Below are 19639 nucleotides of genomic sequence, written 5' to 3'. Positions count from 1 at the left end.
ATTTTACGCCGTGGCAGAGTCACCAGTGCCCAAGTTCCCCTCTTCCTCCATGGGTTCGTCGATGCAGTCGATGATGGGCTTGATGCGCTCTTTGAGCACCATGAGGTCAGTACCATCCAGCAAGCTATCCATCGCGGCCTTGAAGTCAAGGTCGGGATTCCAGTACGCCATCTTGGTGAGGACCTTGGTCACGACCCTCCGGCAAAGTCGCCGGGCCTCCCCGGCCAACGTGGCCGCTTCGCTGGAGTGAAGATAAGCCAAGGCTCCAAGGACGCCCTCGAAGAACTGGGTCAGCTTGGCGTTGACGGTCCCGTTGCGCTCAGGGGCATACCTCACGTTTGGCATCCCCATGGTGGCCAACTGCGAGGTGACCTTGCCGGCGACGTCCTCCAGACGGCTGATCCATCTGTTCTCGCCCGCCACATATTCCTGGTGGGAGGCGGCCTCGTTCGCCCGCAGCTGCTTCTCCTCCTCCAGTCTCCTGGTCAAGGTCTCCTCCTGAGCCGTGCTCTCCGACAACATCTTCTCGAGATTCTCCAGCTTCAGCTTGAGATCTCTGATGCAGTTTTGCGCTTCGGAGAGCTCCCCAGCCCTGCTGATGACCGCTCCTTGCGCCTCTACCAAGGTGCTGTTGAGCGTGCTCTTCTCGTTGGACAGCTTGAGGGCCTGCTCCTTCAGCTCGTCCCGCTCTACCTCGAACTCCTTCACCTTGCCGGCATGGGCCAGAGCTTGGGCATCGAGTACCTCTGTTCCAGCTCGCGAGTCCGTCGCACGACAAGGGCCTCGAGCTCCTCATCCTTGCCGCGAAGCGTTGCGGCAAACTTCGCCTCACGCATGGAGAGGTCCTCTTCCTGGGAATCCAATGCGGCTTGATGCTGGTTCCGGGCGGCCTCGGCCGCGGCAGCCAAGTTCGCCGCCTTTTCCTGGGCCTTCTCGATGTCAGCCATCTTCATGGTGAGCTCTACATCGCGCTTGGCCAATTCCTCTTGAATGGCCCTCTGCTCCTCGCGAGTCTTGTGAAACCAGGTCTGCGTCTCTGCAACGCGTGCCTTGAAGTCCACCTCCGTGTTGTCCATCGTTGCCATCTTGGACTTGACCTTGTCCAGGCGAGCACGGTAGAGCACTTGGAGCTTCTGGAAATTGGCCCCCATGGCACGAAAGAGCTGCTCTTCTGGAGAACCATCGCCGCCAACGCCCGGCTCATTGACAACCTCAAGCCCGGTGGCGGCAAGCACCTCGCCGTCAAAGACTTCCCCTTCAGCAGGCGCTCGGGAACTTAACACCCCTGGAAGATGGACGAAAAAATCGTCGCCCACCTTCAGGTATCTGCCGGGGCCCGAGGTTGAGGAGGAAGGAGGCTAATCATCAACCACCTCTTCCTCAGCGGTGGCCTTGCCGGCTTCCCCGGCGGGCCCACCGCTGGCGCCCTCGGCAGAAGCCTCCCCGGTCGCCTTGGCGGCCCCCGCAGCGGTGTCCTCGGCAGCATCCTTGGCGGCCTCATCAGCGGCGGCCTCGTTAGCATCTCTGGCGGCACCCTCGGCGGCAATCCTGTCAGCCTCTACTGCGGTCTCCTCAGCAATATTCCCAACAACAGTATCCACGTCCTCCATACCTATTGGAGGAGGGCCTGGGTAGTAATGGGAGCATTGAAGCCAAGAAAAAGAATAAGGAAAAAACAGAGACGGAGGACAGGCGACTCACCAGTGCCAGGCTGTGAAGCAGAAGTCCCCCCCGCCAGCATTTGACGCCGTGGCAGAGTCACCAGCGCCCAAGTTCCCCTCTTCCTCAATGGGTGTGCGCTCCGTGCTTGATGCCCTTGCCGGGGACGCCCCTCGCGGCGGCGTAGTCGATGTGGTGGTGTGTTGGGGGTAGCCCTCTGCGGCTCCTCCTGCTGCCGCTCCCCTCCTGCAATTTCGACAAGGTCAACACCATAGCATCGAATGCCTACCACGTGTCGAATAAGAGGAGGGTGACGAACTTATGCTGGGGGCTGTGCCGGGTGCTGCTGTCCGGGCTGCTCAACACCACCAGTGGCATCTTTGAAGCCCCAGCCGGGGGCTGACTGCTCGCTGAGGCCTTCGCCCTCTTCACCCTCTGGGCCAGCGCCTCTGCATCCCTGCAAAAGCAAAAACGGATCAAGATGAGTGACTTAATTCAGAGGAATGGAAATGGCAGTAAGGAACGGAGTACTTACTCGTCATCCATCTCCTCCTCTTCCACCACTCCCCTTCTCCTCTTCGGGGTGAGAGGGCCAAGATCAAAAGGGGAGCTCCATGTTAACATCCGAGTCGACATCTGCAGGAGGAGGCGAAGAAGGCGGGGTTTGTGCGTGCCCAGATGGGGAAGGGGAAGTTGTCTTCTTCTTCTCAGCAGCCTTCGTCAGCCTCTTCGCTGCCGTGGCCCTCGTATGACGCCCGGACCCCTCCAGGGTCAATTGAGGCCGCGCAGCCCTGCCGGGCCAGACCGTCTCGCCAGAGCCAGCCCGCCGCAGGACTCGCCCTCTTCCCCTGGCTGGTGTCGAGCCCTCCGCCACATCCTCCTCCCCCGACGACTTGTCGGCCGCATCTTCGACAAGCGGAGCTCCCGTGTCGGCGCTACTAACCTCCCCGGAGGCCGCCGCCCACCGGGTGAGCTCCTCTTCCTCCGCAGCCATTGAGGCCTTGTCCTCCACACCACCGGCGCTACCGGCCTCCACGGCAAGCTATGCCTCCCTCTCCCTAGTGGCGATGTAGTCTAGCTCTGCTTGGGTGGTGTCCATGACTAGCCACCGCTCGGTGTCAACATTGACATACACCTCGATCAGGGTGTCAAAGAATTGCTGCACATCAGCATCCTTCGGCTCCTTCCAGCTCGGGACAGGGCCGTGCGCGTCACAGTCCGGCATCATAGCGATGATCTCGGACCGACGTGAATTATTGCACAACGGGACCACCCCCGCTGGCAACTTGAAAAACGACCCCTTGATGGCCTTGCCGACCTTTGCGGCATCCCTCGCGGCCTTGCCGGTCCGTTCGACCTCGCCATCGCGACCCACATCAAGCTGAAAAAGCCGCTGGCAGAAGTGGGCATGCGCCACCATCGTGAAATTGTGGTCGAGGCCGGGGCGGAGTCGCATAATGTCAGCCGGATTCGTAAAAAGCCAGGCTGGCCTCCCCTTGTTGTGCAACGAGGCGATCCGACGATGAATGAAGTCCGCCCCGATCATCTCAAGGGTGAGTCCAGCCCGGGTGAGCCGGAGAATCCTGGTGGTGGCGACAGTGAGCCTCCGGTCGGTGACGTCGACATCACTCCAATCGCTGCCGCGGACCAGCGGCACTCGGCGGACCTTGCAGAATTCCGGCGGGTCTTCATCTTCAATCCAGCACCGCCGGCCACGGCATTCCTCCCACCTCTCCTTCACGGCACCGTCCAGGTACGCCCCCTTGGATCTTTGGATCTAGGTGACGCAACCATAGACGGCACCTCCCGGTTGGATTCGAGGGGAGAAATAATGGCGGAAGAGTGCCGTGTCGGGCTGCACCCCGGCAAAGCCTTCGCAAAGATGCGCGAAGAAAGCCATGCACGCCACCGCGTTTGGAGTAAAATCCAAGTGGCGAAAGCCAAAGGTGTGCATGATGTCGCAGAAAAAATCGGAAAAAGGGGGACATAACCCACAAGAAAGATAATCGACGAAAAAGGGATACCAATTTGGGGCAGGATCGACGCAAGCGGCAGGAATGACGCACGTCGCCGGATGTCCCGAATTCTCTCCCCCCGTCTTCACTCCCCGTAGAGGCCTGAAGGAGGCCTGGAGCTCACGAACATCAACCGTCGAGGGGAAGAAGAAGGCGGATTTCGTCCGGTCCCCCAATAGCGCACTCTCCGGCGGCTCCACAGTCCCAGCACCCTTAGCCACCCCCTTGCCCTTGGCGGATTTGGGTGCCATGGCGGCTAAGAAAGTTAGAGGACTGAGGAAGGGGGATGGCGAAGCAACGACGGCGGGCGACAGCGGAAGCTTAGGAGGGAAGGAAGAGAGGAAACAGCGGCTCTGAGATTGGAGAAGGCACGAGGAAAGAGGAGAAAGTGAGCAGCGCGCCCACGGTTATTCCTTCTTACGGGGGAAAACATGGGCCGCCTCCTTTCACATTAACTATGATGTGACACAAGACAGCGGGAACAAACACCACGCATGCCGCCCACGTCACACGCGCCTCCCCATGCCGCGCCACGCGTGGGAATCGTGGGAAGCGCAGCGCGCGAAGAATCTTACAGCGGTAAAAACCGCCCCGCCTGCCCACGCACTGTTTTTGGGCCTAGCCCAACAACGCGTTGCGCTTATGTGTGGCCCAGGCCCGGGGGCTCCTGTCGGTGTACAAAAAGAGGGGTACACTTTTTGTACCCCTATAACTGTGCACGGGCAGCCTGAACCGCGGATACCACCACACCAAGCAAGGCAAGGGAGGTGAGCCAGGGTAAGACCAAAGCTCAAGAGAACTAGAACGACGCCAAGGCCAAGACCACGAAGAGCAAAGGGGATGAAGCGGACTCCCCCGGCAAGATCCTTGCCGAGAGACAGTTCTAGCAGCCCTTGAGTCCACTGTCCCCAAAGGGCAAGGATTCGGGGGACATCCCCGTGGCGGCATGCACATCTTTGTGAAGACATTCAAGATCAGATACGCACTAAGGAGACGACAACCCTTGGCGGGATCCCAGCCGAGGAAGACCACAAGGCCCCCGGCAAGCGCCTTGCCGGGGATGACAACAGGCGCCTCGGCAAGACCCTTGCCGGGGCCCCGGCAAGGCCCTTGCCGAGGACACCCGCAGGGCCACCATCAGGCCCACGCCAAGTAAACCTCCACCACCGCATGCATGCAGCTGCCGACCCAACCAGCTAGGCAGGCACACGCGTGGCGGCATGCAGATCTTCGTGATGACCCACCACCGCGCCACCTCAGCTGCCTGCCTACCTACATGGCATCGCAGGCGTCGCTGGGCAGGGCGCGTGTCGACACAAGAAGGAGCAGCGACGGACGAGACAGGTTTCTCCCCCGTCCCCGATAAAGCAAGGACACCTAAGCAAGACGCATTAAATGTGCCTTGTCATTTGATGCGAGGGATAACCTCATAGCACTGTACCCTTTCCACCTCCTCTGTGCCATGGTGGCAACCCCTTTTCTCTATAAAAGGAGGCCCGAGGCGACCAGAGGAAGGATTCGGCTTTTTGGAGCTCCTCACGCCCCATAGCTAGCTCAAAAACACAGATATACAATCCAACAAAGCAGGAGTAGGGTTTTACGCATCCTCGTGGCCCGAACTGGATAAACGATCCGTGTGCTATCTGTTTGATCCGCTCTTCTCACGACTTCGCGCCCCGCTAACCACAGTAGGGATTCTTGTGATCCCATAGGTGTCGTTCCCACCGACATCTTTGGCGTGCCAGGTAGGGGAAGGGGTAGTTTTCTTCTACTTCTCAGCGGCCTTCGTCAGCCACTTCGCTGCCGTGGCTCTCGTATGACGCCCGGACCCCTCCAAGGTCAATTGAGGCCGCGCAGCCCTGCCGGGCCGGACCGGCTCGCCAGAGCCAGCCCGCCGCAGGACTCGCCCTCTTCCCCTGGCTGGCGTCGAGCCCGCCGCCACATCCTCCTCCCCCGACGACTCGTCGGCCGCATCTTTGACAAGCGGAGCTCCCGTGTCAGCGTTGCTAACCTCCCCGGAGGCCGCCGCCCACCGGGTGATCTCCTCTTCCTCCGCAGCCGTTGCGGCCTTGTCCTCCACACCCCCGGCGCTGCCGACCTCCATGGCAAGCTGTGCCTCCCTCGCCCTAGTGGCGATGTAGTCCAGCTCTGCCTAGGTGGTGTCTATGACAACCCACCGCTCGGCGTCAGCTTTGACATACACCTCGATCAGGGTGTCAAAGAATTGCTGCACATCAGCATCCTTCGGCTCCTTCCAGCTCGGGACATATCCGTGCGTGTTACAGTCCGGCATCATAGCGATGACCTCGGACCGACGTGAATTATTGCACAACGGGACCATCCCCGCTGGCAACTTGAAAAACGACCCCTTGATGGCCTTGCCGAACTTTGCGGCAGCCCTCGCAGCCTTGCCGGTCCGTTCGACCTCGCCGTCGCGACCCACATCAAGCTGAAAAACCCGCTTGCAGAAGTGGGCATGCGCCATCACCATGAAATTGTGGTCGAGGCCGGGGTAGAGTCGCATAATGTCAGCCGGATTCGTAAAAAGCCAGCCTGGCCTCCCCATGTTGTGCAATGGGGCGATCCGGCACGAATGAAGTCCGCCCCGATCATCTCAAGGGTAAGTCCAGCCCGGGTGAGACGGAGAATCCTGGTGGTGGCGACAGTGAGCCTCCCGTCGGCGACGTCGACATCACTCCAATCGCTGTCGCGGACCGGCGGCACTCGGCGGACCTTGCAGAATTCCGGCGGGTCTTCATCTTCAATGTAGCACCACCGGCCACGCCATTCCTCCCACCTCTCCTTCACGGCACCGTCCGGGTACGCCCCCTTGGATCATGGGATCTAGGTGACGCAACCAGAGACGGCACCTCCCGGTTGGATCCGAGGGGAGAAATAATGGCGGAAGAGTGCCGTGTTGGGTTGCACCCCGGCAAAGCCTTCGCAAAGATGCGCGAAGAAAGCCATGCACGCCACCGCGTTCGGAGTAAAATCCAAGAGGCGAAAGCCGAAGGTGTGCATGATGTCGCAGAAAAAATAGGAAAATGTGGGACATAACCCGCAAGAAAGATAATCAACGAAAAAGGGATACCGATTTGGGGTAGGATCAGCGCAAGCGGCAGGAATGACGTGCGTCACCGTATGTCCCGAAATCTCTCCCTCTGTCTTCACTCCCCATAGAGGCCTGAAGGAGGCCCGGAGCTCACGAACATCAACCGTCGAGGGGAAGAAGAAGGCGGATTTCGTCCGGTCCCCCAATAGCGCACTCTCCGGCGGCTCCATAGTCCCAGCGCCCTTAGCCACCCCCTTGCCCTTGGCGGATTTGGGTGCCATGGCGGCTAAGAAAGTTAGAGGACTGAGGAAGGGGGATGGCGAAGCAACGACGCCGGGCGACGGTGGAAGCTTAGGAGGGAAGGAAGAGACGAAACAACGGCTCTGAGATTGGAGAAGGCACGAAGAAAGAGGAGAAAGTGAGCAGCGCGCCCACGGTTATTCCTTCTTACGGGGGAAAACACGGGCCGCCTCCTTTTTCACATTAACTGTGATGTGACGCATGCCCGCGGGAACCAACCCCACACATGCCGCCCATGTCACATGCGCCTCCCCACGCCGCGCCACACGCGCGAATCGTGGGAAGCGCAGCGCGCGAAGAATCTTACCGCGATAAAAACCGCCCTGCCTGCCCGCGCCCCGTTTTTGGGCCTAGCCCAACAACGCATTGCGCTTATGTGTGGCCCAGGCCCGGGGGCTCCTGTCGGTGTGAAAAAACAGGGGTACGCTTTTTGTAGCCCTATAACTGTGCACGGGCAGTCTGAGCTGCGGATACCACCACACCAAGCGAGGCAAGGGAGGTGAGCCAGGGTAAGACCGAAGCTCAAGAGAACTAGAATGACGCAAGGCGAAGACCATGAAGAGCAAAGGGGACGAAGCGGATTCCCCTGGCAAGATCCTTGCCGGGAGACAGTTCTAGCAGCCCCGGCAAGACCCTTGCTGCAGAAACTCGTCCCGCGCCTATGGAGAAAATCACCCTTGAGTCCACTGCCCCCAAAGGGCAAGGATTCGGGAGACATCCCCGTGGCGGCATGCAGATCTTTGTGAAGACATTCAAGATCAGATACGCACTAAGGAGACGACAACCCTTGGCAGGATCCCAGCCAAGGAAGACCACAAGGCCCCTGGCAAGCGCCTTGCCGGGGATGACAGCAGGCGCCTCGGCAAGACCCTTGCCGGGGCCCCGGCAAGGCCCTTGCCGAGGACACCCGCAGGGCCACCATCAGGCCCATGCCAATTAAACCTCCACCACCGCATGCATGCAGCTGCCGACCCAACCAGTCGGGCAGGCACCCGTGTGGCGGCATGCAGATCTTCGTCAACACCCACCACCCCGCCACCTCAGCTGCCTGCCTGCCTACATGGCATCGCAGGCGTCGTTGGCGAGGGCGCGTGTCGACACAAGAAGGAGCGGCGACGGACGAGAATTGTTTCTCCCCCGTCCCCGATAAAGCAAGGAAACCTAAGCAAGACGCATTAAATGCGCCTTGTCATGTGATGCGAGGGATAACCTCGCAGCACTGTACCCTTTCCACCTCCTGTGTGCCACTGTGGCAACCCCTTTTCTCTATAAAAGGAGGCCCGAGGCGACCAAAGGAAGGATTCGGCTTTTTGGAGCTCCTCACGCCCCATAGCTAGCTCAAGAACACAGATATACAATCCACCAAAGCAGGAGTAGGGTTTTACGCATCCTCGCGGCCCGAACCTGGATAAACGAACTGTGTGCTATCTGTTTGATCCGCTCTTCTCACGACCCCGCGCTCCGCTAACCACAGTAGGGATTCTTGTGATCCCATAGGTGTCGTTCCCACCGACATCTTTACCTGTCGGTGTACAAAAAGAGGGGTACACTTTTTGCACCCCTATAACTGTGCACGGGCAGTCTGAGCCGCGGATACCACCACACCAAGCAAGGCAAGGGAGGTGAGCCAGGGTAAGACCGAAGCTCAAGAGAACTAGAACGATGCCAAGGCCAAGACCACGAAGAGCAAAGGGGACGAAGCGGACTCCCCCAGCAAGATCCTTGCCGGGAGACAGTTTTAGCAGCCCCGGCAATACCCATGCCACGGTGACTCGTCCCGCGCCTACGGAGCAAATCACCCTTGAGTCCGCTGCGCCCAAAGGGCAAGAATTCAGGAGACATCCCCGTGGCGGCATGCAGATCTTTGTGAAGATATTCAACATCAGATACGCACTAAGGAGATGACAACCCTTGGCGGGATCCCAACCGAGGAAGACCACATGGCCCCCGACAAGTGCCTTGCCGGGGATGACAGCAGGCGCCTCGGCAAGACCCTTGCCGGGGCCCCGGCAAGGCCCTTGCCGAGGACACCCACAGGGCCACCATCAGGCCCATGCCGATTAAACCTCCACCACCGCATGCATGCAGCTGCCGACCCAACCAGCCGGGCAGGCACCCGCATGGCGGCATGCAGATCTTCGTGAAGACCCACCACTGCGCCACCTCAGCTGCCTGCCTACCTACATGGCATCGCAGGCGACGCTGGCCAGGGCACGTGTCGACACAAGAAGGAGCGGCGACGGACGAGACAGGTTTCTCCCTCGTCCCCGATAAAGCAAGGACACCTAAGCAAGACGCATTAAATGTGCCTTGTCATGTGATGCGAAGGATAACCTCGCAGCACTGTACCCTTTCCACCTCCTGTGTGCCACTGTGGCAACCCCTTTTTTTCTATAAAAGGAGGCCCGAGGCGACCAGAGGAGGGATTCGGCTTTTTGGAGCTCCCCACGCCCCATAGCTAGCTCAAGAACACAGATATACAATCCACCAAAGGAGGAGTAGGGTTTTACGCATCCTCGCGGCCCGAACCTGGATAAACAAACCGTGTGCTATCTGTTTGATCCGCTCTTCTCACAACCCCGCGCCCCGCTAACCACAGTAGGGATTCTTGTGATCCCGTAGGTGTCGTTCCCACCGATATCTTTGGTGCGCCAGGTAGGGGGCGCAGTTGTGAGAATTGGCTTTAGCAGTTAGTTCCGCACTTCTTCATCATCATGGCGCCCAAGAAGAAGACGACGGTGGCGGTTGGCCAGTCGGAAGCCGGACAGCCCGTCCCGACGCGGGCGAGCAGCAGACCGGTCGCAGAAAGGACCCGGGGCGCTGCTCGCGAACACCAACACCATCCCAGCAGACGGAGTTTGGGAGACGGCGATGTTTGTGCACCTGGTAACGGGACACATGTCGCCAAATCCAAAGGCGGAGCGGGGCCTTCCAGGGTCATCACCGCCCTGCCCGAAGGCGACGCAAGGGCCTCCAAGACTCCCACGCCGGCGCCAACAGCGCGCTCCTCCCAGGCAGCGCGTGATAAAGGCGTAATCACGCCGAAGGTCCCGGGCGTCGCCGCGGGAAGAGCCCCGAGCGCCACTCCCGGGACGTAGAAGACCTTCCCACTCACCGAGGCGCTGGTGAAAACGGCATGCGACCGCGGGGTCGTGATAGAGCTCCTTCTGACATGGTCAGAAGTCGAAGCGCATCGCGATCCGTGCAGGTTTTGCTGCCACCGACGCCAGCAGAGGCCCTGGCGCGCGCAGTTGCTCCTCGACTTTCCTCCCACTACGGGGAAACTCGATGAATGGAGAGCCACTATCCGAAGCCTTGTTGCGGTGGCCAACAAAGATGAACCAAGTCCGGTGGGGCCCCCGGGTCGATGCTCTGATGGAGTCCCGCGGACCAGTGGCAGAAAAGCCAGCGGTGCCACGACCACAGTGCATTCACCTCTTCCCCATCTGGTACCACGGACGCCGGCTCGTCACGACGTCGCGGGCGACGACATCTCCATAGCATCGTCTGACCCACGGACATACTATGACCAGCGCCAAGTTCTTCGGGAACGAGCCCATGAAGACGCTCGAACCACTATCAAGCGCTGGCGCGGAGCGCGCCACCAGTCAGACAGGCGAGCAGGGCCTGCTGTGAACCACCCGGCCCCGAAGAGCCCTGCAGGCCTACCTTACGAGGTAGGCTGTCCGGCTTTTACCCGTGAGCTGCGGCAGTTCTAGTGGCCCACTCACCGCGCCTTCAAACCTGACGTTGGCGAAAAGTACAACGGCAAGACTCACCCGTCAGAGTTCCTCAGCATCTACACCATTGCGATGCAAGCCGCCGGAGCCCGCGACGATAAGGTGCTTGCGAATTACTTTCCATTGGCTCTTAAACCCAATGCCATGTCATGGTTGATGCACTTGCCGGTAGACTCTATTTCCTCCTGGTCGGGTTTGTGCCATGAGTTTGTGGGCGCCTTTACTGGAGGTCACGAAGCCCATGGCCAAGCAAGCGACCTGCATGTATTCCCCAGAAGGGAGGCGAGAGTTTGCGCAAGTATATACAGAGGTTCAGCTGGGTACAGTACAATATCCCTGATGTTCACCCTGCCGCCATCATCAGCGCGTTCCATCAGAACGTGCGTAACCGCAAGATGCGCGAAGAACTGGCAATGAACAAGGTGAAAGATGTGGCAAAACTCTATATTCTTGCTGACAGATGTGCCCGAGCTGAAGAGGGAAGGAAGTACCCCGGCGAAGATGCCGGCGTGGAAACCGACTGCTCAGATGAGGATACTGCCGCCCCGGCGAAGAAAGGCCGGTGCCACAACAGGAAGCGCAAAGGTAAAGCTGTGCTTGCCGTCGAGGGATCTGACGACGCCGGCTCTGCCAAGAAAACCAAGGCAGATGACCCCGGCAAGGAAATTGCCGGATGTGTCGCCTGCCGGGCCTTGGCAGCTGCTAAGAAGCCAGGAAACTCTGACAAGCAATACTGCAAGATCCATTGCACCAAAGGCCATGATCTCCAGAACTACCGACAGGTTGAGCTCCTTGCTGAGAAGCAGAGGGCTGAATATGAGAGGCGGGACAAGGAGAAAGGCCAGGACGGTGCTGAGGGGTCCGGCAAGAAGCATGACGGCCAGGCGGGCCGTCGCGGCAAAGATAAACAACGGGAGAGGCCCGCCCGGGGCCATGACAAAAAGGCAGAAGACGATGATCACGAAGAGGACGATGAGTCTAGTGACCAAGAATTTCAGAAAGCTACAGAGGCCATGTGCGTCGATGGTGGCACCTCACTGCATACCTCTCACCGCCAGCTTAAACAGTGGGCGTGTGAGATTACAGCGGAAGAACCGTCGTTTGATGCCCAAAGGCCGCTGAAGTGGTCCATCACACCTATCATTTTTGACACTGAGGATCACCCTGATCGCACTACTGCAGTCAGGTGCTTGCCATTGTTGGTTTCACCAACAATACGCAACCTCAAGGTGAGAAAGATGCTAGTCGATGGCGGGGCCGGTCTGAACTTAATCTCGCCTGCCGTGATCGAGAAATTGCAAATTCCTGATGAAGACCTCGAAGAGACGGGCACGTTTCAGGGGGTCAACCCGGGAAGAAGTCAACCAAAGGGAAAGGTCACGTTGCTCGTGACTTTGGGGAGTGATCTAAACTATAGGACAGAAAGGATTGTGCTCGATGTTGCCAAGATCCCCTTGCCTTACAACGGGATCCTTGGCCGCCCAGCGCTGGCCAAGTTCATGGCGGCGTCACATTACGCCTACAACACCCTGAAGATGCCGGGGCCTGTGACGATCATCACCATCCCATCAGACAAGAAGGATGGGCTAATTTGCGCTGACCAACTCTACCAACAAGCAGTTGCAGCAGCTGCCACTGCTAAGGCGCTTGCTCCTGCCGCTGGAGCCCCGGGAAGGCAAAAGAAGAAGACCGGTGAGACCTCAGGCACCCACTCCGGCAAGCGCACCTCTTCGGAGTGTAGCGCTCCTGTCGAGGACGTGCAAGAGAGCTCCGCTGATAGAAACAAGAAGTCCAGGGCCACACTGCCGGGAACCAAGAAGGTTTCTGTCAAGGACGGCACGGGAGTAGCTTTTACCATAAGCTCCACCCTTGACGACAAATAGAAAGATGCGCTCGTCACCTTCCTGCAGGCGAATGTTGATGTGTTTGCATGGCAAGCATCCGACATCCCCGGTGTTCCCAGGGAGGTGATTAAGCACCACCTTGCTGTCTGTCCTGATGCGCGGCCCGTCAAGCAGAAGGTCAGAAAGCAAGCTTTGGAACGACAAGAGTTCATCACAGAGGAGATCCGGAAACTGGAATCAGCGGGTTTGGTAAGAGGAGTGCTCCATCCAACGTGGTTGGCCAATCCGTTGGTAGTGCGCAACGCAAATGGGAAGTGGATGCTGTGTATTGATTACACAGATATTAATAAGGCTTGTCCCAAAGACCCCTTCCCATTGCCGCGCATCGACCAGATTGTTGACTCCACAGCTGTGTGTGATCTGTTGTCATTCCTCGATGCCTACTCCGGCTACCACCAGATCTTCATGACAAGGGAAGATGAAGAGAAAATGGCATTCATAACCCCATGAGGTACGTATTGCTTTATACGGAAGCCTTTCGGGTTGAAGAGTGCTGGTTCAATGTTTGCAAGGGCGGTCCAGATTGGTTTTGAACCCCAGCTCCATAGAAATATGGAAGCTTATATGGATGATATAGTGGTCAAAACCAAGAACAGGGCAACCCTCATATCAGATTTACAAGAAACATTTGCAAACCTACGCAAGATCAATCTCAAGCTGAACCCTGAGAAGTGCGTCTTCGGCGTCCCATCTGGCAAGCTTTTCGGGTTCTTTGTGTCACAGCGTGGGATAGAGGCCAATCCGGACAAGATCAAAGCTATAAAGCAGATTGAAGCGCCCAAGCGAGTCAAGGATGTACGTCGGCTTGCTGGTTGCGTTGCCGCCATGAGCAGGTTAATTTCCAAGTCCGCCGAGCGTGCCCTTCCCTTTTTCAAAATTTTGAAAAAGGCGGGCCCGATGGAGTGGACGCCAGAAGCCGAAGCAGCATTGCAAGATTTGAAGAGGTACCTCTCCTCCGCACCAATACTAGTTGCGCCTAGGCCACAGGAACCGTTGCTGCTGTACCTAGCGGCAACGAACCAGATGGTTAGCGCCGCATTAGTGGCACAGAGAGAAATTGATGATGAGGTAATAGTAGCGACGGAGCATGATGCCACCGATGCCGAGACAACGCAGCCAATTGAAGTGCCGCCGAAGAAGAAAATGATGCAGCACTCGGTCTTCTTTGGTAGTTCCCTCCTGCAGGGGGCTAGATCGAGGTACTCCGGTGTGCAGAAACTGCTCTTCGGCCTTCTTATGGCCTCGAGGAAGCTGCATCACTACTTCCAGGCACACTAAATCACTGTCGTCACTCGCCTCCCCCTGCAACGGATATTGCACAATCCAGACGCAACGGGAAGGATCATAGAGTGGGCACTGGAACTGTCAAGCTTTGGCCTCAAGTTTGAGAGTACCTTGACGATTCAAAGCCGAGTCCTGGCGGAGTTCGTTGTAGAATGGACCGCGACGCCTGACGAAGAAACCCAAGAGACTGCTCTCCCCGGCAAGGAGGCAAGTTGTGACTGGATCATGTACTTTGATGGAGCTTTCTCCTTACAGGGTGCCGGGGCTGGCGTACTGCTTGTCGCGCCCACCGGAGAGCACCTCAAGTACGTGATCCAGATGCACTTCCCTAGGGAGGCGTCAACAAACAATATGGCTGAGTACGAAGGGCTGCTTGCCGGTCTTAGGATCGCGGCGGACCTCGGAATCAAGAAACTCGTCGTCAGAGGCGACTCGCAACTTGTCGTCAAGCAAGTCAACAAGGATTACCAGAGCCTGTTGATGAAGGCCTACGTCGATGAAGTGAGAAAACTGGAAGAGCGTTTTGACGGTATACAGGCAGAATACGTTCCCCGAGCGGAGAATGATATCGCCGATTACCTGTCAAAACGCGCTGCCCTCAAGCTACCTGTGGAACCAGGTACCTTTGTGCTTCCGCTAACTCAGCCATTCGTTGGTCCATCAACAGAGCAGAACAAGAGGAGAAAATCAGGGCCCAACAAGTACTTTCCCGCCGAGCTCCCTGAAGCCGCCGGCGAGGATGTTTCCGGAGACACTGAGCCCGCCACGGGACGGCTGGCTCCAACAGAGCATCAAGCTCTTCCCATGGAGACAGCCGCTCCGATAGCGGAGGAAATGCCTTTAGTCCTCGCCGTCGAGCCCCAGGCTCCAGCGTGGGCACAACATACCGTCCGATGCCTCCAAACAGGGGAACTTCCTGAGGAGCAGGAAGAAGCGGAAAAAGTAGCCCGTCGCTCTACTATGTACCAGTTCATCGATGATGTCCTGTACAGAAAGAGGCCGAACGGCGTGAAATTGAAGTGTATCCCTCGAGAGGAAGGACTGGGGCTATTGGCGGAGATACAGGGAGGCATATGTGGATCCCATATTAGGTCAAGGGCCCTTGCCACCAAAGCGTTTTGGCAAGGATTCTTCTGGCCCACCGCCCTCCAGGATTGAACGCCACTAGTCACCAGGTGTGAAGCGTGTTAGTTCCGTTCAAAGAAGCTTCATCAGCCAGCTCAAGCCCTTCAAACCATTCCTCTCTCCTGGCCTTTCTCTGTCTAGGGGCTCGACATACTGGGCCCTTTCCCCCGCGCTGTCGGGAGCTTTGAGTACTTGTACGTTGCAATCGACAAGTTCACAAAGTGGCCAGAAGTGGAAACAGTGAGGAAGGTCATAGCACAGTCACCCGTCAAGTTTTTAAAGGACTGGTGTGCCGTTTTGGTGTACCCAATAGGGTTATCACTGACAACGGCACGCAGTTCACAAGCCACATCTTCATGCAATATATTCAAGACCTCGGCAGCAAGGTCTATTTCGCTTCCGTTGCTCACCCACGAAGCAATGGTCAAGCCGAGAGGGCAAATGCTAAAGTACTGCGAGGCCTGAGGACAAAGACCTTTGACAAACTGCACAAGAGTGGAAGGCGCTGGATTGATGAATTGTCGGTGGTTGTTTGGTTAATCAGAACGACACCAAATCGAGCCACCAGCCAGACACCCTTTGCCCTGGTATACGGGGCAGAAGCAGTTCTCCCCATGGAACTCATATACGGGTCACCTCGAGTACTCGCTTATGACAAGCTTGAGCAAGAGCAATTGCGGCAAGATGACGCAACGCTCCTTGAGGAAGATCGTCTTCGGGCGGCTGTGAGAGTAGCGCGCTACCAGCAAGCCTTGCGCCGCTACCATAGCCGCAAGGTTCATGCCCGAAGCTTTGAGGAAGGCGACCTTGTTCTTCGGCGCGTTCAATCAGCCAAGAATTCCAACAAGTTGACGCCAAAGTGGGAAGGCCCTTATCGGGTAATACGAGTCACCAAGCCTGGTGCAGTCCGCCTGGAGACCGAAGATGCCGTTCCGGTGAGTAATTCCTGGAACATTGAGCATCTTTGCAAGTTTTACCCGTGAGGCGCGGCTTGCCGGGCCCCCCGGCAAGCCACCTTCTATGTTCTTGAGCTAGCTATGGGGCGTGAGGAGCTCCAAAAAGCCGAATCCTTCCTCTGGTCGCCTCAGGCCTCCTTTTATAGAGAAAAGGGGTTGCCACAGTGGCACACAGGAGGTGGAACGGGTACAGTGCTGCGAGGTTATCCCTCGCATCACATGACAAGGCGCATTTAATGCGTCTCGGGGACGAGGGAGAAACCTGTCTCGTCTGTCGCCGCTCCTTCTTGTGTCGACACGCGCCCTGGCCAGCGACGCCTGTGATGCCATGTAGGTAGGCAGGCAGCTGAGGTGGCGCAGTGGTGGGTCTTCACGAAGATCTGCATGCCGCCACGCGGGTGCCTGCCCAGCTGGTTGGTTCGGCACCTGCATGCATGCGTTGGTGGAGGTTTAGTTGGCGTGGGCCTGATGGTGGCCCTGCGCGTGTCCTCGGCAGGGGCCTTGCCGGGGTCCCGGCAAGGGTCTTGCCGAGGCGCCTGCTGTCATCCCCGGCAAGGCGCTTGCCGGGGGCCTTGTGGTCTTCCTTGGCTGGGATCCCGCCAAGGGTTGTCGTCTCCTTAGTGCGTATCTGATCTTGAATGTCTTCACAAAGGTCTGCATGCCGCCACGGGGATGTCTCCCGAATCCTTGCCCTTTGGGGGCAGTGGACTCAAGGGTGATTTGCTCCGTACGCGCGGGACGAGTCGCCTCTGCAAGGGTCTTGTCGGGGCTGCTAGAACTGTCTCCCGGCAAGGATCTTGCCGGGGGAGTCCGCTTCGTCCCCTTTGCTCTTTGTGGTCTTGGCCTTGGTGTCGTTCTAGTTCTCTTGAGCTTCGGTCTTACTCTGGCTCACGTCCCTTGCCTTGCTTGGTGTGGTGGTATCCGCGACTCAGACTGCCCGTGCACAGTTATAGGGGTACAAAAAGTGTACCCCTCTTTTTGTACACCGATAGGAGCCCCCGGGCTTGGGCCACACATAAGCGCAACGCGTTGTTGGGCTAGGCCCAAAAACGGTGCGCAGGCAGGCGGGGCGGTTTTTACCGCGGTAACATTCTTCGCACGCTGCGGTTCCCACGATTCCCGTGCATGGTTCAGCGTGGGGAGGCGCGTGTGACGTGGGCGGCATGCGTGGGGTTGGTTCTCGCGGGCGTGCGTCACATCACAGTTAATGTGAAAGGAGGCGGCCTGTGTTTTCCCCCGTAAGAAGGAATAACCGTGGGCGCGCTGCTCATTTTCTCCTCTTTCCTCGTGCCTTCTCTAATCTCAGAGCCGCTGTTTCCTCTCTTCCTTCCCTCCTAAGCTTCCGCCATCTCCCGCCGTCGTTGCTTCGCCATCCCCCTTCCTTAGTCCTCTAACTTTCTTAGCCGCCATGGCGCCCAAATCCGCCAAGGGCAAGGGGGTGGCTAATGGCGCTGGGACTGTGAAGCCGCCGGAGAGTGCGCTATTGGGGGACCGGACAAAATCTTCCTTCTTCTTCCCCTCGACGGTTGATGTTCGTGAGCTTCGGGCCTCCTTCAGGCCTCTATGGGGAGTGAAGACGGGGGGAGAGAATTCGGGACATCCGGCGACGCTCGTCATTCCTGCCGCTTGTGCCGATCCTGCCCCAAATCGGTATCCCTTTTTCGTCGATTATCTTTCTTGCGGGTTATGTCCCCCTTTTTCCGATTTTTTCTTCGACATCATGCACACCTTCGGCTTTCGCCTCTTGGATTTTACTCCGAACGCGGTGGCGTGCATGGCTTTCTTTGCGCATCTTTGCGAAGGCTTTGCCGGGGTGCAGCCCAACACGGCACTCTTCCGCCATTATTTGTCCCCTCGGATCCAACCGGGAGGTGCCGTCTCTGGTTGCGTTACCTGGATCCCAAGATCCAAGGGGGCGTACCCAGACGGTGCCGTGAAGGAGAGGTGGGAGGAATGGCGTGGCCGGTGGTACTGGATTGAAGATGAAGACCCGCCGGAATTCTGCAAGGTCCGCCGAGTGCCGCCGGTCCACAGCAGTGATTGGAGTCATGTGGACGCCGCCGACGGGAGGCTCACTGTCGCCACCACCAGGATTCTCCGGCTCACCCGAGCTGGACTCACCCTTGAGATGATCGGGGCGGACTTCATTAATCGCCGGATCGCCCCGTTGCACAAGAAGGGGAGGCCAACCTGGCTTTTTACGAATCCGGCTGACATTATGCGACTCCGCCCTGGCCTCGACCACAATTTCACGGTGATGGCGCATGCCCACTTTTGCCAGCGGCTTTTTCAGCTTGATGTGGGTCGAGACGGCGAGGTAGAACGGACCAGCAATGCCGCGAGGGCTGCCGCAAAGGTCGGCAAGGCCATCAAGGGGCCGTTTTTCAAGTTGCCAGCGGGGGTGGTCCCGTTGTGCAATAAGTCACGTCGGTCCAAGATCATCGCTATGATGCCAGACTATAACGCGCACGACCCTGTCCCGAGCTGGAAGGAGCCGAAGGATGCTGATGTGCAGCATTTCTTTGACACACTGATCGAGGTGTATGTCAATGCTGACGCCGAGCGATTTCTTGTCATGGACACCACCTAGGCAGAGCTGGACTACATCGCCACTAGGGCGAGGGAGGCATAGCTTGCCATGGAGACCGGCAGCGCCGGGGGTGTGGAGGACAAGGCCGCAATGGTTGCAGAGGAAGAGGAGCTCACCCAGCGGGCGGTGGCCTCCAGGGAGGTTAGCAGCACCGACACGGGAGCTCCGCTTTTCGAAGATGCGGCCGACGAGTCGTCGGGGGAGGAGGATGTGGCGGCGGGCTCAACACCAGCCAGGGGAAGAGGGCGAGTCCTGCGGCGGGCTGGCTCTGGCGAGCTGGTCCGGCCCGGTAGGGCTGCGCGGCCTCAATTGACCCTGGAGGGGTCCGGGCGTCATACGAGGGCCACGTCAGCGAAGAGGCTGACGAAGGCCGCTGAGAAGAAGAAGACAAATGCCCCTTCCCCATCTAGGCGCGCACAAACCCCGCCTTCTTCGCCTCCTCTGGCAGATGTCAACTCGGATGTTGACGCGGAGCTCCCTTTTGATCTTGGGCCTCTCAGCCCGAAGAGGAAAAGGGGAGTGGTGGAAGAGGAGGAGATGGATGACGAGTAAGTACTCTGTTCCTTACTGCCTTTTCCATTCCTCTGAATTAAGTCACTCATCTTGATCCATTTTTGCTTTTGTAGGGGTGCAGAGACGTTGGCCCAGAGGGTGAAGAGGGCGAAGGCCTCGGCGAGCAGTCAGCCCCCGGCTGGGGCTTCAAAGACGCCACTGGTGGTGTTGAGCAGCCCGGATAGCAGCCCCCGGCACAGCCCTCAACGTAAGTTCGTCACCCTCCTCTTATTCGACATGTGGTAGGCATTCGATGCTATGGTGTTGACCTTGTCGGGTTTGCAGGAGGGAAGCAGCAGCAGGAGGAGCCGCAGAGGGCTACCCCCAACACAGTACCCCCATCGACTACGCCGCCGCGAGGGGCGTCCCCGGCAACCGGCAAGGGCATCAAGCACAGAGCCCACACCCATGGAGGAAGAGGGGAACTTGGGCGCTGGTAACTCTGCCACGGCGTCAAATGCT

Source organism: Triticum dicoccoides, chromosome 6A (genome assembly GCF_002162155.2).
Source record: "Triticum dicoccoides isolate Atlit2015 ecotype Zavitan chromosome 6A, WEW_v2.0, whole genome shotgun sequence".
NCBI lineage: Eukaryota > Viridiplantae > Streptophyta > Magnoliopsida > Poales > Poaceae > Triticum > Triticum dicoccoides.
Note: the sequence above shows the minus strand (reverse complement) of the source record.